The sequence below is a fragment of the Mus caroli genome, unplaced genomic scaffold (assembly GCF_978045245.1).
Source record: "Mus caroli unplaced genomic scaffold, Mus_caroli_1 scaffold_4, whole genome shotgun sequence".
NCBI classification, from domain to species: domain Eukaryota; kingdom Metazoa; phylum Chordata; class Mammalia; order Rodentia; family Muridae; genus Mus; species Mus caroli.
The window spans coordinates 96,547,332-96,565,459 of record NW_028227259.1 but is presented as its reverse complement, the minus strand read 5'-3'; the positions used below and the strand labels follow the sequence as shown (position 1 = coordinate 96,565,459).

The window sequence follows — 18,128 nt, the reverse complement described above, 5'->3', positions numbered from 1 at the left end:
ACTCCTGGGCCTCCCTTGCTCTCAATGAGCAGGCACCGAGGCAGAGGCAGAGGAAAGTGGTTTAAGAGGAAGTATCTGCCAGCTGTAGCCTTCTGTTCATAGGGTTGAACCTTTCAAGCCAGCCAGTGGGGCGCACCATGCAGGGAGGGGGCTGGGCAGTTCTATTGAGCTCCATTGTGTGCTGTCCACAGCACCACACAGCCAAGGAGGGAGTGAGCAGGCATTCCACAGCTCCAGGAAGGAGACTTTTAAAAATGGTCGTCTCCGGGGAAACAATAAATTTAGATACTTAATCCCCACACACCCCCAATCTAGCTCTCTAAAGATACTGTTCTTGGAATGAAGTCGCTATGTGTCCACCCCAGTTACTCTACGGATTGCGTTCAGTTATATATTTCTGGTGCCCTCCTACTCGGCAAAAATGTACAGGGGCTTTCCAAGCACAGTTTGAAATGTAGAGACAAAGTTTTTCAATTGACTTTCTCCTGTCTGTGTCTTTTAAAAACATTGAGATTTTTTATGGTGACTTTTTTTTTTTAATACTGACTAAATATTGCATTGATTTCTTCCAATACAAAACTGACCGACCCTTATTTCTGGACATCACTTTTGATTTCTACATTTTCTTGGTCGTAATTCATAAGCCAGGGGTGGAATTTTAAAATAAATTCACCCTCTACTTTGCTTTCAGTGCTCATTTCTTTCCCAGTCTCCCAGCACTTGGTATTATCTTACTACCTACACATCAACCTACACACCAAACTCTCATCAACCAAGCACACACATGTTATAGCAATGTGCCTGTGTGACGGTGACATCTTACCTGACAACTGATGTCACTGCTGGGGCTTTTCCCAGTCAAAGCAATCATATTTAGTATTCACATTCATTACCTGTACATTGCTGCTATCGAGAAATGTTTTTATAAAGATAGGCTAGCTAACAGCAGAGATGGGAAACTCCAACTGATTAAATCGCTGGAGAAGACACATGGCGGGATGATTAACATAGCGTTTCTGCTTGAAGCATTCTTCTCTGAGTGCTTCTCACCTTCCTCTGCCTTCATCTCTCTTCCTTCCCCACTGTGGTTCACTACTTGTCTCGAGTCTCTGGTAAACAGCTCCCTCCATGGAAGGCTCAACATCACTTGAGGATCTCTTGACTTATAAAAGGACCCCTACCTATTTGTCAACTATTTTCATTAAAAACAAATTAAAACCCAAGATTAAACTACCTCCTGCTAGTCAGAGCAAGACAGGCAGCAGTGGTTTCGAACCCACTAATCTTTTCACCAGCTCCTCAGATAACTAACAAGCACTCTAACTTAGGATGGTCCTGGAAGGACTCGTCGGAAGCAGAGACAGGACCCACCACCATTCCTAAGCATCTTCACTGCTCCACTTTAGATGCTTGGTTTGAGTCTTAACTTCTGGAACACAGGGAGGGGCACACCCCGGCCCGGTGATACCATCCCATCCCCTCCCTAAGTCACCTGTGCTGAATAAACCTGGAAACGAGATGAGCCCTCCCCTCACACCAGCTGAAGCTAAAGAGAACTGAAAAACAGCTCACATCAGAATCGAAAGCCTGGAGGTCAGACCCTGGAGCCACCAAGATGTCCAGCCTCACTTTGCATCTTCTCAAAAGTCGGTATATAGATCTGTTTGCTTTAATTAAAATTCCCTTTACTCTCACGGAGTGATTTCTCATCCAGTGGCAGTAAGTGTACGGCGTGGCGAGGGTCGCTGCAATCTGTCAGGTCCCTCTCACCCTTTACTGGCATATCTGCCAGCTGGATAAGTCGGTTTCATCAGAAAGGCTCTGTCTCTCCTTAGTTTATAGTCTCCATACTGGTATTTCTGTCGAGATCACTGTACAAGTAACGTCGGGGAGAAATAACCGACTAAAACAGACCTTACCTCACAGAAGTGGAAACTCAGGTATCCCCATTGTCCTCAGTGATCTGCTGGATGCGTCTGTCCGGCGTGACACACAGCCAAGCTGGTCCACCCGGCCTTGAGGCCTTGGGCAGGTGGCACAGAGGCCGACTGCAGGCTGGAGAGCCAGCTCTAGGGAGGCAGAGCTAAGACACAGGTGTCTGACACCAGGCACCTCAGCTCCTGGAACCTGCGCTGCCCTGATTAGCTAAGTACAAAGGCAGTTCGAATTACTGCCTCTCCCCAGCCAATCGCCTGCTGGCCTGGCTGACAGGAGCAGGCCCCCTGATGTCAGGGACGTCCGCTCACTGGCTAGAACCAAGAGAGCCGGTTTCTACCGTGCCCGCTGGCAACCCTGCTCCAGGCACCTTAGAGCTGTTTGTCCGGTAAAGAACTCTCTCTCTCTGCCCGCCCACAGCGCCGCCCCAGGGTCCTCAAACACTCAAACGCGCTGTGCAATGAAGGCAAGGCCAAGCTCTTTCTCGCCTTCTCTGCCTGGTTCTGGACGCCCAGATCCCTGTGCAGCTGATGGAACTCCATTTTGTTATTAGCTACGGCTTTTTGCAAGCGAGACTTTCTTACAGAAACTGGGAGACAAGGAGACACAAATACAAAGAAAGATCTTTTTACAGTCACCGTTCTGAACAATGAAATCCAATATTGGAGGGGGAAAAAATCACCTCAGATGTGAAAACAGATAAAACTGCTGGAAAAAAAAGAAAGAGAGAGAGAGAGAGAGAGAGAGAAAGAAAGAAAGAAAGAAAGAAAGAAAGAAAGAAAGAAAGAAAGAAAGAGACAAAACACTGCATTTTCAACTCCAGCGAAGTGGGCACCGCATCCCACTGTGGGCAGGGCTGTCCTGGACACCCTAAAACCCAGCCAGCTGAAGCCATTGTATGCCCTTGAAATGGCAATCCTTTGCAGCTGTATGGCTAGGCAGCGCTTGATTCAAGTTTGGTATTTGCCCCAGACTGTAGAGGTCAGCTTAACAGTAACCATAGACACAAAGAAAGAGAGAACAGCGCACACAGAAAAAAAAAAAAAAAAAAAAAAAAAAAAACGGCACTCCGAGTGTGCCTGAGTTCGTGGGTATGTAAATGGCTTTTCGTTTGTCTGGAATGCTATGGTGTGTGTGTGTGTGTGTGTGTGTGTGTGTAACATTTAAAATTCACAGACAATTCATGAACTTCCTTGAAAAAGAATGGAGATTGATTTCAGATTATTTCTTAGGTGAGGAGAAACTGAACAAACATGCAGATACCCTACCTACGGCTCTCACAAGACATCGTAAGGCACACTCTGTGGCAAGCACAGTTCAGACACGGAGGAAGTCTAAAGTGTCCCCAAGATGTCAGTGTGCTTCAGAGATGAGAGAAAGTTCACGTAAAGACGGTCTCTGCAAAGCTTGTCTCTCCTGACCACTTGACCCCCAGAGCTACTTTTAGCTCTTACTGTGAAATGCAAGGAGTGAAATGCAAGTAGGTTACAATCAGAGCTCTGGTTGGGGCAACCAGATAACTCTGATAAAAAATCTTATCAAAAAAAGAGAACTTCTGGTAGGTTTTGCATTATAGATATGGTCTTACTTTGGAAAAAAAAACAACAACAAAAAAAAAAAAACAAAAACCAGCCTTCTGGGGTGGGGGGATAGCCTAGTGATACAATACTTGTTCAGCCAGAGTGAGAAAGGTGGAGTTGGATTCCCAGCAAACACATATGCACACACACACACACACACATACACACCTACTCCTACCTTTCCTTTTAGAAAGGCGAAGTTGAGCTGGGTGTGGTGGCACAAGCCTTTAAACTCAGCATTCAGAGGCAGGCAGATCTCTATGAGTTCAAGGCCAGCCTGGTCAACAAAGCAAGTTCCAGGACAGCCAGGGCTACACCAAGAAGCCCTGTCAAAACAAACCAAAAATGGTCTTTTTCCTTTCCCTATCTTATGGCCTCCACAAGGGCCATGTCTGAGTAATACCCACTTCCTAACCCTGGCCTGTCAGAGCTCAAGAGCATCCGGGTTCTGATTAATCTTGAATGTGTCCAATTTTACAGCTTCCGGCTTGCCGACCAAGTCCTCATCTCCAACTCCAGGGTGCAGAATGGCCAGTGGTTATGGCTGACATCTGTCTCTCCCCAGCAGCCTTCTAGTGGGAATGCCATTCCTCAAACAACAATGTTCCCAGGGGTGGAGTGGGGTTGAAGGGGGCTCAAATCCTCTCAAGTCAACAGCCATGCCCTGCTAGTCTGGCTCTGTTGGCCTAAACTCCCTTAGGTTGAGAGCTTGCTTAGCATGTGTGAGATTCTGGGCTAAGCCTCCAGTGGGTGTGGTGATGGTGGGGGTTGCCCCATCACAGAATGAGATTGCAGCATGTGACCTCTGATTTTGGTCCACTAACACCACAGCTGTTACTGTGCCGTAGTGAGGAGTCACATTCTTGAATCATCAGTATAACACTGTAATTATTAGTCCAACCTTAAAGACGAGGAGGGTAAGAGTAACCTGTTAAGCATTTAATAGCATGTACGGCAAGGAAGAGCAGGGAACAGGCAGGTCTCCTGTGGGAGATGACCCCAATCCCACACACCCCCTGTGATTCAGACTGACATTCACTAGTGACTCCACACAACCTGCTAAATGCCTCCGATTCTTTTCCTCTGATATGGACACCTATCTGATGTGGGGACTGGGGATGATAATATCAGTAACCCACTCAGCACAATCCCTTAGAAAAAGGGCTGTTCTCCCCTCCTTCATCACAACCAAAGGCAACAGAGTGTGTCTCTTCACTCTCAGTAGTCATAGGTAGTCAGGTTGTCTCTCACAGGCGGGACACCAAAGCCTGGGGTCCTCCAGTCAGGTAGCTGTGGCTCTCATAAAGTGTATGTCCCTCAGAGCTTGTGTATCAGAGGCTGCCTTCAGAGTGATAATCCTGGTGGGGGTGGGGTGGGGTGCACGTGTATGTACATGCACAAGTGTGTATGAGTGCATGCGCGTGTGCGTGTGTGTGTGTGTGTGTGTGTGTGTATGTGTGTGCCTGTTATGTGCACATGCACAAGTTTCAGGAAGAGTCTTAGGAAGAGTCTAATAGACTAAAGTAATGGACTGAGCCACTGGGAGTCCTACCTTGAAAAGCATTAATGAAGTTCTCAAGAGGGTAGTTATTATATACATATATGTTTATATATATATTATATTTATATTAATATAAATTCATATTAATATATCCCCGTATATGTTATATTGTTAAAAGATAATATTGTACTAATTTTCATAAATTTATACTAATATAAATTAATTTTTATGCCTGGCATGGTGACACACACCTTTAATCTCAGCACTCAGGATGCCAAGTGGACTGGACTGTATTTAGTTATAGCAATGGAAAGTTATCAAGTACAGATACCCTTCACAGTCACCATAAACAACTTTGATACAGACAAGCTTCTCACATTGGAATGTATAGGAATCTTCTTCATTTAGCAGAGGAACTGGACACACAGGACTGCTTGCTTCCCTGCCCACCAACCATAGCTCAGGTAAGACCTGCTCTCACAAGCTGGTCGTGGTGGCGCATGCCTTTAATCTCAGCACTAGGGAGGCAGAGGCAGGCAGATTTCTGAGTTCCAGATTTCTGGTCTACAAAGTGAGTTCCAGGACAGCCAGGGATATACAGAGAAACCCTGTCTCGGAAAACCAAAAAAAAAAAAAGAACTGCTCTCACTCCAGAGTTCCACATCTGGGATGCGTTCACAAACATCTTCACTTCCTATTTCCTTGCCCAGCTCCTTTAGCAATCAGAGGTGTTGCCCTCCTTAGAAGAGGGATTAACTAACAGGTACTCTGGATGCAATATGGTGGAACCCTCAGACCAGAAGGGTTGGGGCTTGCCTGTCTCTTCCTGTTCTGTGGTTGACTGGCAAAATAACTGTGAGCAAGTCACTTCCATGACACACTATGCCTCAGCCTTGAGGGATCCTGGTCCAGATCACCACCGTGTATCCTCCTGTGTCATGTGTGTGTGTGTGTGTGTGTGTGTGGTGAAGAAGGAATTAAAGACGATATACTAGGTGAGTCTTTGACAGAATATGATGTTTTTATTTTTCCTTTTCCCTAAAAGCCAGTAGCCCCTGGACTGTGGCATACCCTATTTTCCGAGCACCTTTTCAAAAACAAACCCAAAGGCTGGAGGGTTTCATGTTACCCTGCCGAAGAACTGCAGCCTGTGATGGACGGCCTTGGCGACTGAAGGATTTTCCTTAATGATTTGCACATGTCCCTTGGGGTGCCCGTTTATGATTAGAGATGAGGGTCCTTGGTGGGAAAGCTGCACGAAGAGCAAAAGCCTGGTTGCTTCACTCGCTTTCTCCTCTTTGGCTGAACTCAGCACGTTTACCTTTCTCTAGGACTTGGTGGCAGATGGAGTTTGTATGTAGGGTGCATTTGGATGCCTGTCAGCCTTTTTGACTGCATGTTTACAACATATTCCCAAAGCTCAAAGACCTGTCTGTCAGTAGGTTTTTGAAAATGAGAAGTTTGTCCTTAATACTCTCTGGAGGAATGTAAGGAATTTTATGAATGGGGGAGACAGAAAAAGCCTCTTGGCATCTGACCTGCTTTCCTTTTTCTAGAGCATTCGCCAACTTCTGACATGCTATGCACAGTCCACATGTAACTCTCTGCATGTTGTATGTACTGCCTGTTGCCTGTGCTCACAAGAACGTCAGCTTCTTGAGGACAAGCATGCTTGGTTATTGTGTTTGAGTCCTGGGTACATACAGCAATTGCTGGCTTATATTAGATGCTTATTCAGTAAATTAGGCATTATTTAAAAAAAAAAATCAGGCCGGGCAGTGGTGGCACACACCTTTAATCCCAGCACTTGGGAGGCAGAGGCAGGCGGATTTCTGAGTTCGAGGCTATCCTGTTCTACAGAGTGAGTTCCAGGACAGCCAGGGCTACACAGAGAAACCCTGTCTCGAAAAACAAAAACAAAACAAAACAAAAACAAAACAAAAAAAATCAGTAAAAGGTCCAGGAGAAATGATACTTTTCCCATATCACTTATAGAATTCACAATGTGTGTATGTGTTTTGTGTGTGTGTGTGCATAGATATATTCATGTGGGTGTGTGGGTATGAGTGTATGTGGAAGCAAGAAGGCTATGCCCAGCTGGGGAGTGGTAGTGGTGCTGCACACCTTTGATCCCAGCACTCAGGAGGCAGAGGAAGGCAGATCTCTGAGTTTGAGGCCAGCCTGGTTTTCAGAGTGAGTTCTAGGACAGCCAGGGCTACATAGAGAAACCCTATCTTGAAAAACAAAAACAAAATCAACAACAAAAGTCTTTGCCTAGTACTCTTCCTTGGTTACTCTCTACCTCCCTCTTTTTTAAGATCCTGTCTCTCACTGACCCCAGATGAGTTCCCAAGGCCCTGCATGTCTCTGTTCCCAAACCCAATCACTGGCTAACAGATGCATAGGTTTTTCATAAGTGCTTAGGATCTATCTTCATGCTCCGGTGCCTGTCACCAAATTACCAACTTAGCCACTCCCCCAGCTGCTGTGCTGTGTCTTTGGAAGACAGAAGCATTGTCAAATGGATCACATTAGTGAGAGTGACAATGACCACGGGAATGACAATGTGCAGCTGAGAAAAGGCTTTGGTTCCAACCATGGTGGCTTTCAGAATTAGCTTAGTTGAACTTTGGGAGTGCTCACATGCAGGCTCCCAACTGAAAGAAAACTGACCATGGAGCTGGGAGAGAAGCCTGATGAGCTCATCAGGTCTCTTCCAGTCCATTTTCTTTTACTATCATAGGAAACTGTATTTGTTGGAGAACTCCAGAGTGTCTGAAGGAGTCAGATTTTCCAGGATGCTCTTGGCAAATAAACCAATGCTGCTTTGCACTTGGGTGAACATTTTTTATGTCAATCTGATGGCACCTCACTTCAAACAGGGTTGACGAGATAAAGCGAAGATGCTGGGGTAAGGCCAAAGGATCTCCCCCTTCCTTCCCTGTCTGATGATTAAAGGACACGTGCTACTGATGACACAGAAATCGAAAGGCATGCCTTTCACTGCTGACGTCAGAGATCACAGTCAACAGTCATTTCATTCTGCCCCCCCTAGGCTCCTGGCCCAAAGTAACCATATCAGCCCTGTTCTGACTCTCTCTTCATATTCTATAATTCTTTGAGGGAAACCAAGGAACTCTCCTCATAAGAAGGTGAGTGGCCAGAAGGGAGCACAAGACATTGAGCTGTTGTCCCCTCAAAGTCCCCAACCTCCCAGGAGGAAAGGTAAGTTATGGTCAGTGTTAAGAATTAGGTAGGTTGAGGAATTACACACTTACGTTCAGAACTTAGCTCCTTGGACAAAAAGGCTCTGCAGAAACAGTGTCATGGAATGAAGCTACATCACAAAAACGGGCAAAACCAGCAGAACACACTAGCTCCTCGTACACTTCTTTGGTTATTCACAGAGTATTACTGCATATCAAAGGACATCAAGTGCTATATAGAGTGTTTGGTTCTGTTTTGTGTAAGACAGGGTCTGATAACCTAGGCTGGCCTCTGACTTTCTGTACAGTAGATGACAGCTTTGAACCTCTGATCCTATTGCTTCGGCCTCCACATGCTGCAACCACAGACAAGCGCTACTTATACCCAGTTTGTGTGACGCTGGGGACCAAAACAAGCATTTTGTGCAAAATAGGTAAGGGCTCTACCGAATAAGCTACATCTTCAACCTGGAACTTCATTTCAATACTATCAATATCTCTACATGGGAGGTCATTTATTATGATTATTATTCCCATTTTATAACTGAACAGTCTCAGACACAGAACAATGAAAATTTGTCCAACGTCACAATGGTACTTGAACCTGGGCAGCCTGGTTTACCCTATATGTTCTGAAAGCACTAATGTGCATGTTGGGTATACTCTCTGAAACTCAAGGGTGTTTTTGGGTGGTGGAATTCCTCGTGCCTGCCTCTCTTAGCCCAGTATCAGCAGAGTAGATCAGCTCCGTGGCGCCAGCCAGCAGTGCGGAGAGAGGCTGTCAAGCAATTAGCTTGATGATAATTTGCTATAATAAATCCTGCTTCAAATCACTGAACCTGATAGGGAAGAACAGCTCCCTTCCACCTTCCTAATGTTTACCTTGTTCGGTGGAGGAAAGGCAGCTAGAATCACATCTAAGCTTAGAAACCAATGCACCTTAAAAACCAAACATTAACAAGTCTAACAAAAATCTCCATGGAAACTCTTGGGGAAGGGTAGGCACACATTGGCTGCTCCTCCAGAGGACCAGGGTTTGATTCCACAAATGGCAACTCACCGCCTTCTATAACATCAGTTCCAGACGATCCAGTGCCTTCTGGCACCAAGCATATATGTGGGCAAAACATCCTATGCATAAAATAATTTTAGAAATTTTTTTAAAGGGGAGGACAGGTTATCTGAGCTTGAAGACAACAAGCTCAGAGGAACATGAACAATCAAAAAGAGACAGAGATAAAATAATAGTTAAAGCCGGGTGGTGGTGGAGCACGCCTTTAATCCCAGCACTTGGGAGGCAGAGGCAGGTGGATTTCTGAGTTCGAGGCCTGATCTACAGAGTGAGTTCCAGGACAGTCAGGGCTACAGAGAAACCCTGTCTCGAGAAAAAAAAAAAAATAGTTAAGGTGCCAGTGGGAATTTCAAGACCTACTCAATAGTCAGAAAAGACCAAATGGATGCTAGGAGGAAAATATCTAAAACATCTAAAATAGAACCATAACAGAAAACGTCCTAGAGTTAGAAAAGGAGATGCCAAAATCAGATACAGGAAGTACTTTGGACACCAAAAGAGTCAAGACCACAAAAGAAAACCTCCCCTCACCACACTACAATTAAAGTTTTGCATATAGAGAACAAAGGAAGAATATTGACAGCAGGAAAAGAAATCCAAGTCAGTTGAGCACATAGCAGACCTGTTGGAGGAGCAGCAGACGATGCACGGAAACTTTAGATGCCAGAAGAACTCGGAATAATAGATTCCAAATCCTGAAAGCCAACTGCCAAGCCAAACTACTACACTCAGCAAAGCAGTTACAATTGAGGGGAAAATGAAAACTTTTCATTATAAAGGTGTTTATGAGCATTAAACCAGCTCTATGGAAGACACTCGAAGGAAGTCTTGGAGTAAAAAGAAAAACAAGTCTATCTAAGAGACTACAGGAAAGAACAAAACACATTTCAAGGAAGAGTTGAGCAAAAGAGGAAGGGAGAAAGCCAAGCACTGGCAAATCAACAGAATAACAGGATTCAGAACACACCTTCCCTTTAAAACATTTATTTTGGAGCCAGAGAGATGGCTCAGTGGTTAAGAGCACAGGCTGCTCTTCCAGAGGACCTGGGCTCAATTCCTAGCACCCACATGGTAGTTCACAACCATTTACAACTCCATTTCTAGGGGACCCAATACACTTTTCTGGTCTTCAAGGGAGTCACCACACACACATATGATATACATACATGCAGGCAAAACACCTATACACATAAAATAAAAAAATTTAATTTATTTTATGTGTATGGGTGTTTTGCACCTAAGAGTCTATATACGACAATCATGGCCTGGTGCCCCAGGAAGCCATTGAGGGCATCAGATCTCCTGGAACTGAAGTTATAGATAGTTGTGAGCTGCCATGTGGGTGTGAGGAACCAAACCCAGGTTCTCTAGAAGAGCAGCCAGTGCTCTTAACCACTGAGCCATCTCTCCAGCCCTCTATGCACATATTTCAATCACAACCCTGAATATTGTTGGTCTAAATTCCTCAATCAAAGGCACAGATTTATAGATTAGATTTAAAAACAGAAAGCATCTATTTGCTGACTCCAAAAATTGCTCCTCACTGCAAAAGATAAACATGCCCTTCTGGTGAGAGGAATGGGGGGATATTCCAAGCAAATTGACCTAGTAAAAAGCAGGTGTCACAGATCTGACCAAATAGACTTTAAACCAGAAAGAGTGAGAGGAAGAAGTAGAGAAGGTCACTTTCTATTGATTCAGGGAACAATCAAAGGATAGACGGTCACTTGTTATTGGTTCAAGGAACAACCAATCAGAGGACACTACAATTCTAAATGCATATACCCTAAAAGGAGATTAAAAAAAAGGTTTATAAAACAAATACTAGCAGGGCGGTGGTGGCGCATGCCTTTAATCCCAGCACTTGGGAGGCAGGCAGATTTCTGAGTTCGAGGCCAGCCTGGTCTACAAAGTGAGTTCCAGGACAGCCAGGGCTATACAGAGAAACCCTGTCTCGAAAAACCAAAAAAAAAAAAAAAAAAAAAAAACAAAACCAAAAAAAACCCCAAATACTATTAGATGTAAAGCCACAGATTAACCCTAGCACAAACGTGTGACTTCAACACCCCACTCTCACAAGTTGACAGGTCTTTCTGACAAAAAGAAAAGCAAGGAAGAAGGCTGTCAGGAGAGAGGCACGCTTTATTTTAGAGACAGCCTTGTATGCAAAGACTACTCAAATGATCTAGCCATGGTAGCATTTCCCCTGACTAACACAAAAGGTGTAATGCTTCATTTATTTATTTAATTAGCAAGAGTGGTCTGTATGGAAGACTAGATTAAACTTAGACAAAGCAAAAAATAATAATAAAAGAAATCCACATTTTCCTAGTCATCCAGTTTGCTCTGTGTGCTAGTTAGCTTTTTGTTGTTGGGACAAATTCCTGCGCAAATCACATGCATATGTGTGATCCCAGAACTGGAAGTGCAGGAAGGAAGGTCAAGGCAAGTTTGAGGTCAGTGGTCGGAATCTTGAGAATAGGATGAAGAACAGAGATCCTTATCTGTGGCATCCAGGAAGTAGAGAAAGCCATAAAAGGGCGAGGGACAAGATATGCCCTTCAAGACACATTCTGGAGACTTATCTCCTCCAACCAGATCCCACCTCCTAGTGGTATTTTCAGCTATGAATTCATCAATGGCAAACACCATGGGCAACCAATAGCCTCAGTATACAACTTCCAATCAATGGTGCCATCAGCTGGGACTAAGCCCTCAACACAGGAGACTTCTGGGGGATATTTCATTACAAACCATAAGAGGATAGAATGAGGGTATAGACATATTTATACACACACACACACACACACACACACACACACATACACCATTCCCTGTTTATTTAAAGTTCAAACTATTTTTATTTGCCAAATCTGACGGCCTTACTTGTAACCTACAAGTGCATGACTACATGGGATGATGGGTTGATGGGCCATCCCTTTAGGTTTCCCTTCAGCCTGCTGTTTACTGCAGCCCCAATCTAAATGATGCTGTAGTCTCGTCATTGTGCTAAATAAGGACAATACTAGATCTAAACTCAATCTTCAGCTTGTGCTAATATTTCAGTATGGTTGGGTGGGAGAGAAAATGAAGCTCAGGATAGTCCTTCCCTGTGACTGTCCACAGAGGTACAAGCCCACACAAAGACACAGTGCTGAGAGAGCGAAGCCTGGGACATGCAGTTCGCTATTCTTCCAAAACGCTCAAGATTCAGAGGTGCACACTGGAGTCATTATAGCATCTCTTAAAGAAGATTGCCACCGTTGTGAAATAAGCCCTTACCTCCACTGTCAGGACATCTGAAATCCTCTTTATCCTTCCATGATCCAGCTCCCTTGCTACTAAGAACTGAGGCTGACAGCTCTGCCAGAGGTCTTAGGGACCTCTGAGTCACACAGCAAGCTCTAGACACTGCCAACACCTAGGCTGACCTGGCCATAGGCAGCCTTCAAGGTCACTTTCTGCCTGACTTGAAGGTTGCTTCAGTAAAAGGATATACAGATAACAGGACATACCTTTCTGTACACAGAGAACACCAATAAACTTATCACTAAGATTATACTAGGGCAATATATTGATCAACTTCAAAACTGCATTTAGGCTGGGCAGTGGTGGCACACGCCTTTAATCCCAGCACTTGGGAGGCAGAGGCAGGCATATTTCTGAGTTCGAGGCCAGCCTGGTCTACAGAATGAGTTCCAGGACAGCAAGGGCTACAAAGAGAAACCTTGTCTCGAAAAAAACAAAACAAAACAAAACAAAACAGAATAAAAAAACACTGCATTTAGAAGCACAAATAGGGCTAGCTAGGAACGCAGGCACAAAGCCCCGGTTCAATCCCTAGGTCTGCTTAAAATGAACATGTAGCACAGACTACATTATTCTAGCACTTGGAAGTAGAGGCAGGAGGAGCTAAAGTGCAAGGGCACCCTTGGCTACACATTGAGGTGGAAGCCTACCTGGACTAGTGAGAACCTCTCTCCCAAGATTGTGTGTGTGTGTGTGTTATAACCCTCACTTTAAGTCAATATAAGATTGTATTTGTTTTCAAGAGATTTTTTTTAATAGAAGAAAGGGGAAAGGCAAGAAATGGACAGAAGAATTTGGTGGAGGAAACAAGAAAGAATAGCTATTGAGGGACAAATTGGGGGTGGGGGGGAGGAAATTTACAGGAGGCAGGAGAAAGCAAAGTGGGGAGGCCAAGAGCTTCCGTGTGGAACTGGTGGTGACAGGCAGCAAAGACAAACACCAGTGCCTTCAGAAGCAGGGCTGGACCCGAGCGAGTGAGCACAGTCCAGCCTTCCAAGGATAGGGGTTTCTAGGGCCAGGGGTGAGCACCAGCAGGTCTGTTTTGGGAGAGAGATGATAAACATTTCACTGGAAGTCTACAATATTCTCTCACAAAACAATGGTTATGCCAACACTGAGATTCTAAAGGTATTTAACCACTTTTTTAAAAAATTACAGCACAAACTGCTCTGGAACTGGCTTGTGGAATTTTGTTTTGCTTTATTTGGGGAGGAAGTACGGCAGAAAACATCACACCCAGCCCACATTTCAGCAAGCCACAGAGCTCTGCCCTTCTTCCTTCTGCTAGGCTGCTTCCTCCATTCCTATTTTTATTGCCGGGTAGACTTGCTCCCTTTAAACAAGCAAGACTAGATAGCAAGACTAATTTACCTAAGGCAATGCAAATGAACCCACCTAGGAAAACAAAAGCTCCCAGTCTGTGCTGTTTTCAAAGGAAAACAAAGGAAAGTGCAGTCAGAGACCCAGAGGGAGGGCCATCCAGAGCCTTGGAGATTCTTCAAGGTTGTGCAAGCACAGGAAACTGGCCAGCAGAACACAGACAGGTAGGGCAGCTTAGACTGTGTCAGACGCCCAAGTTCAAATCCATACTTAGTGGATGATGTCTCCTAAGCCACACTATCCTAAAGTCTACTTCTTCAGCTGTAAAATAAACTCTTCTGTCTCTGTCTCTCTCTGTCTCTCTCTGTCTCTCTCTCTCTCTGACACACACACACACACACACACACACACACACACACACACACACACAGATAGGGCCTCATTATGTAGACCTGACAAGGCCGGAACTCACTCTGTAGGCCAGGCTGGCTTTGAACTCACAGAGATCCATTTGCCTCTGCCTCTTCCTCTCTGGAGAGCTGGAACTAAAGACATGCTCTAATGCACCCAGCTCAAAACTCTTAGTTCGGAGTACTTATTAGAATCACGTATTCAGAATGGCTGGCTAATACATGGATCAAAATTGATTCCTCTAAGCAATATCATAAGTTTGATCCAAGATAACCTCCTTCTTCAGAAGGTATCCAAATCTCATGTGGGTAGCTGCCCAGTCCAGTCATTTATGTAAATTCAATGTCAGTTGCCTCCATTCTTCTGTCCCCATTTAAGTTTTGAACATTAATCTCAAATTATAATACAGTTTATGTAGTCTGTGTATTTAGGGGCTGGGAAGGCATAGACACAAATTACTAGATACAGGGGACAAAACCAAAAAACAACCAAACCTCCCTGGGAGAGATGGCTCAGTGCTTAAGCACATTCACTGGCTCTTCCAGGGGACTTTGTTCAAAACGGGTTTCCAGACCTTGTCAGAGAGAGCTCACAAACACCTGTAACTCCAGCTGGAGGGGTCCGAGGCTCTTTTCTGGCCTCTGTGGGCTTCCATGCTCACATACATACGCATAGAAGTACAAATAATTTCTTTTTTTTTTTTTCCAAAAAAGAAAAGACCAATTTTTACTCTTTCTAGGCTCTTCCGAAAAGATCACAGCAAAGATAAGTTAGTATTTTATATTGATAGGTAAAGTTGCAGCTGGCTGATGCCTTGCAAGGCCCACAGACTTGCAAAGGGAGAAGCGCCAGATAGGTTGTACAAACCAAGTGAAACCCTGTGGCCCTTAAGTTCCTGAACATGAGCTTTTTTTTTTTTTTTTTTTTTTGCTCGATAGCATCTCATGGACTGATAAGGAGGCTTTGACCTCCGCCCTGACCTGGAGACAGTGATGGAAAAGATGGATAAGCCAAAGGTTGAAAGGGCCCCGAATCCAAACAGCACTGCTAGGGTTGGCAGGCTGCTGCCCAGGGATCACAGCCCTCCACCCCGCAGTGAATCTGATGGAGAATTCCCACAGCCTCCTGTGGGTCTTTCTGCCTCATCAAGTAGGCACCGTTGTTGTGAAGGTGTCAGAAGCAAATCTGTGTAAACAGACCGAACAGGAGGCCATTCCTGTTCAGTGACCTGCACCAGAAAAGGTCTAATTTTAGAAACTTCTGTGGCTTGCCATGCCCTTGGAAGGAGGGCAAGCTACAAACACTTGGTATTTTAAAGGAAAAATAAAGCCATGGCATTTGGGTTGTGTTCCCAAATGCTTACGGGTAGCTTTAGGGAATAAGGACGCTCTGACTGAAATTCGCAGTTCAGTTTTTGAATTTTGAACTTTCCTTGCACAGCAGGGGCAAGAAGAATCATCACACCAGAGAGCTGAAAGTGGCTGTGGGGTCGCCCATGCAGCAGCTGATCTCATCCTTTGTGTCTTGTGTGAGCCAAGGAGAGGAGGACAGAGCTCACTACCCTGCAGGCGGCCAGCTTTAAACCCTTTGGCAACTCGGTAGGAAACAGGCTTCCTGGGCTAGCAGCATGGCTCACTAGGTGAGGTCAGCAAGCCTAGTGATCTGAGTTAGATCCCCAGAGTGAATGTAACTCTACAAACATGGTCCTTTGAGTTCCACACATTGCCTTGGCACATTTGCCCTCCACCCCACTTCATACATTGATGATGGTGGTGATGATGTCGATGATGATGAGCCAGCTTTCCTGCCAAAGAGTCTGACTTAGCCAGCATCAGAGCTGCAATGCTAAATCACAACTGATGGATTGGGAGGAGGATATTCCGGAGAGAATTTTTGTTGTTGTTAATACAATATTTTTCTGTTAATTCTTTGGGAATATTATACATGCATACAATGTATTTTGATTACATTCACCCTTACTCCTTCCCTAAGTCCTCCGGAAGCAGACCCTTCCCCCAACACCTCCCATCTCCCTCACCAAGTTCATATCTTTTTGCTGTTGTTTTAAATCTTACTGAGTCTAATTGTGCTAGTCATATAATGGTGTGGAGTGTGAGGCCATCCACTGGAGCATAGTGGATCTACCAGGGACCTTAAAAGAAAGTGATTTTCCCTCCCCCAGACACCATCAATAGCTCCTCAGCTGGGGGTGGGGCCTCATGAGTCCATCCCCATTATTGGATGGGATATTGACTAGTTTGGTCTTGCATAGACCTTGGGCAGGCAGCCACAATTGCTGTAAAGTCATGTGACCATATGTGCAGTGGTCCTGTCATTTCTAGAAGACACTGCCTCACCTCAGTCCTCCCAAAGTTCTGACTCTTGAAATCTTTCTGCCTCTTCTAAAATGTTGGCAGAAGGAGGTATGACACAGCTGTCCCACTTATGGCTGAGCATGCAGTACTTTGAAGAGTTAGTTGTGAGTTTCTGAAATAACCTCCATACACACACACACACACACACACACACACACACACACACCCACACACACACACACACCCAGAGGTCTACACTAATCTATGGATACAGAGTTCTTTTTAGAGGATGGTTTGATACTATGTCAATTTGGCAAAACAATAGCAGTAGGTGAACCTCTGTTGTGGTTTTCCAGTCATAGGTTCTTGACCTGTGCGGTGGTTTGAATACGTATGGCCCCCACAGACTTATGTGTTTGAAGACTTGGTCTGTAGGGAGTGGCACAATTAGGAGGTGTGGCCTTGTTGGAGTAGGTGGGACTTGTTGGAGGAAGTGTGTCACTGTAGAGGCGGGGCTTTGAAGTCTCCTATGTTCAAGCCAAGCTCAGTGACACAGTCTCCTGCTGCCTGTAGATCAGATGTAGAAATCTCAGCTCCTCTAGCACCATGTCTACCTGCATGATGCCCTGCTTCTCATCACGATAATGGACTGAACCTCTGAAACTGTAAGCCAGGCCCAAGGAAAATGTTTGCCTTTTTAAGAGTTGCTTTGGTCATGGTGTCTCTTCTTAGCTAAAAAGCAAGCAGATTTACAGTGCCAGCCATGTATTTCTGTCTGGAGACCAGATCTTAAATCTAATCAGAAAGTGTTAGGCACTCAGTTTGTGTGCCTGTGCACATCACACCAGGCCAGCCATAACTGTAGCTCACAGGGCACACAGCTGGGTAAAACTGAGGACACCCCTACTACCCCCAAGCAGCCTACAGAGCACCTATGGTATTATAAAGCTAACATTCACATGATTTTTCTTTTTTCTTTTTTTAAGTTTCAGTGTGGGCAGGAGGGATGGGTCAGTGGTTAAGAGACCTGGTTGTTCTTCCCAGCATTCCCATAGCAACTCACAACTCTCTAGAATTCCAGTCCCAGGGAAATGACAGCTTCTGTCATTTTTTTTTTTTTTTGAGGACACCAGGCACTTGATGTAGTATACATACTTACTGTCTCAGTTAGGGTTTTGCTGCTGTGAACAGACACCATGGCCAAGGCAACTCTTGTAAGGACAACATTTAATTGGGGCTGGCTTACAGGTTTAGAGGTTCAGTCTATTACCATCAGGGTAAAGAGTATGGCAGCATCCAAGCAGGCATGGTTCTGAAAGAGCTAAGAGTTCTATACCTTCATCTGAAGGCTGCTAGGAGACTAGCTCTAACATGCTTAGGAGGAAGGTCTTAAAACCCACATCCACAGTGACACACCTCCTCTAACAAGGCCACATCTCCAAATAGTGCCACTCCCTGGACCAAGTATATTCAAACCAG

General features: G+C 44.9%; 1 protein-coding gene across 2 annotated transcripts in view; it reads right to left on the bottom strand.

Annotated features, from left to right (window-relative positions):
• Shroom3 (shroom family member 3) overlaps nt 1–18,128 on the bottom strand; it is a 287,935-nt gene that overhangs the window by 152,958 nt on the left and 116,849 nt on the right. Inside the window, exon 1 of one of the 2 annotated variants that reach the window (XM_085836881.1) lies at nt 1,920–2,695. The exons of the other annotated variant lie outside the window; for it this stretch is intronic. The gene's annotated coding sequence lies outside the window, so the exon portion shown is untranslated. Of the gene's footprint in view, nt 1–1,919; nt 2,696–18,128 lie in introns of those variants that run through there. 2 annotated transcript variants of the gene reach the window in all.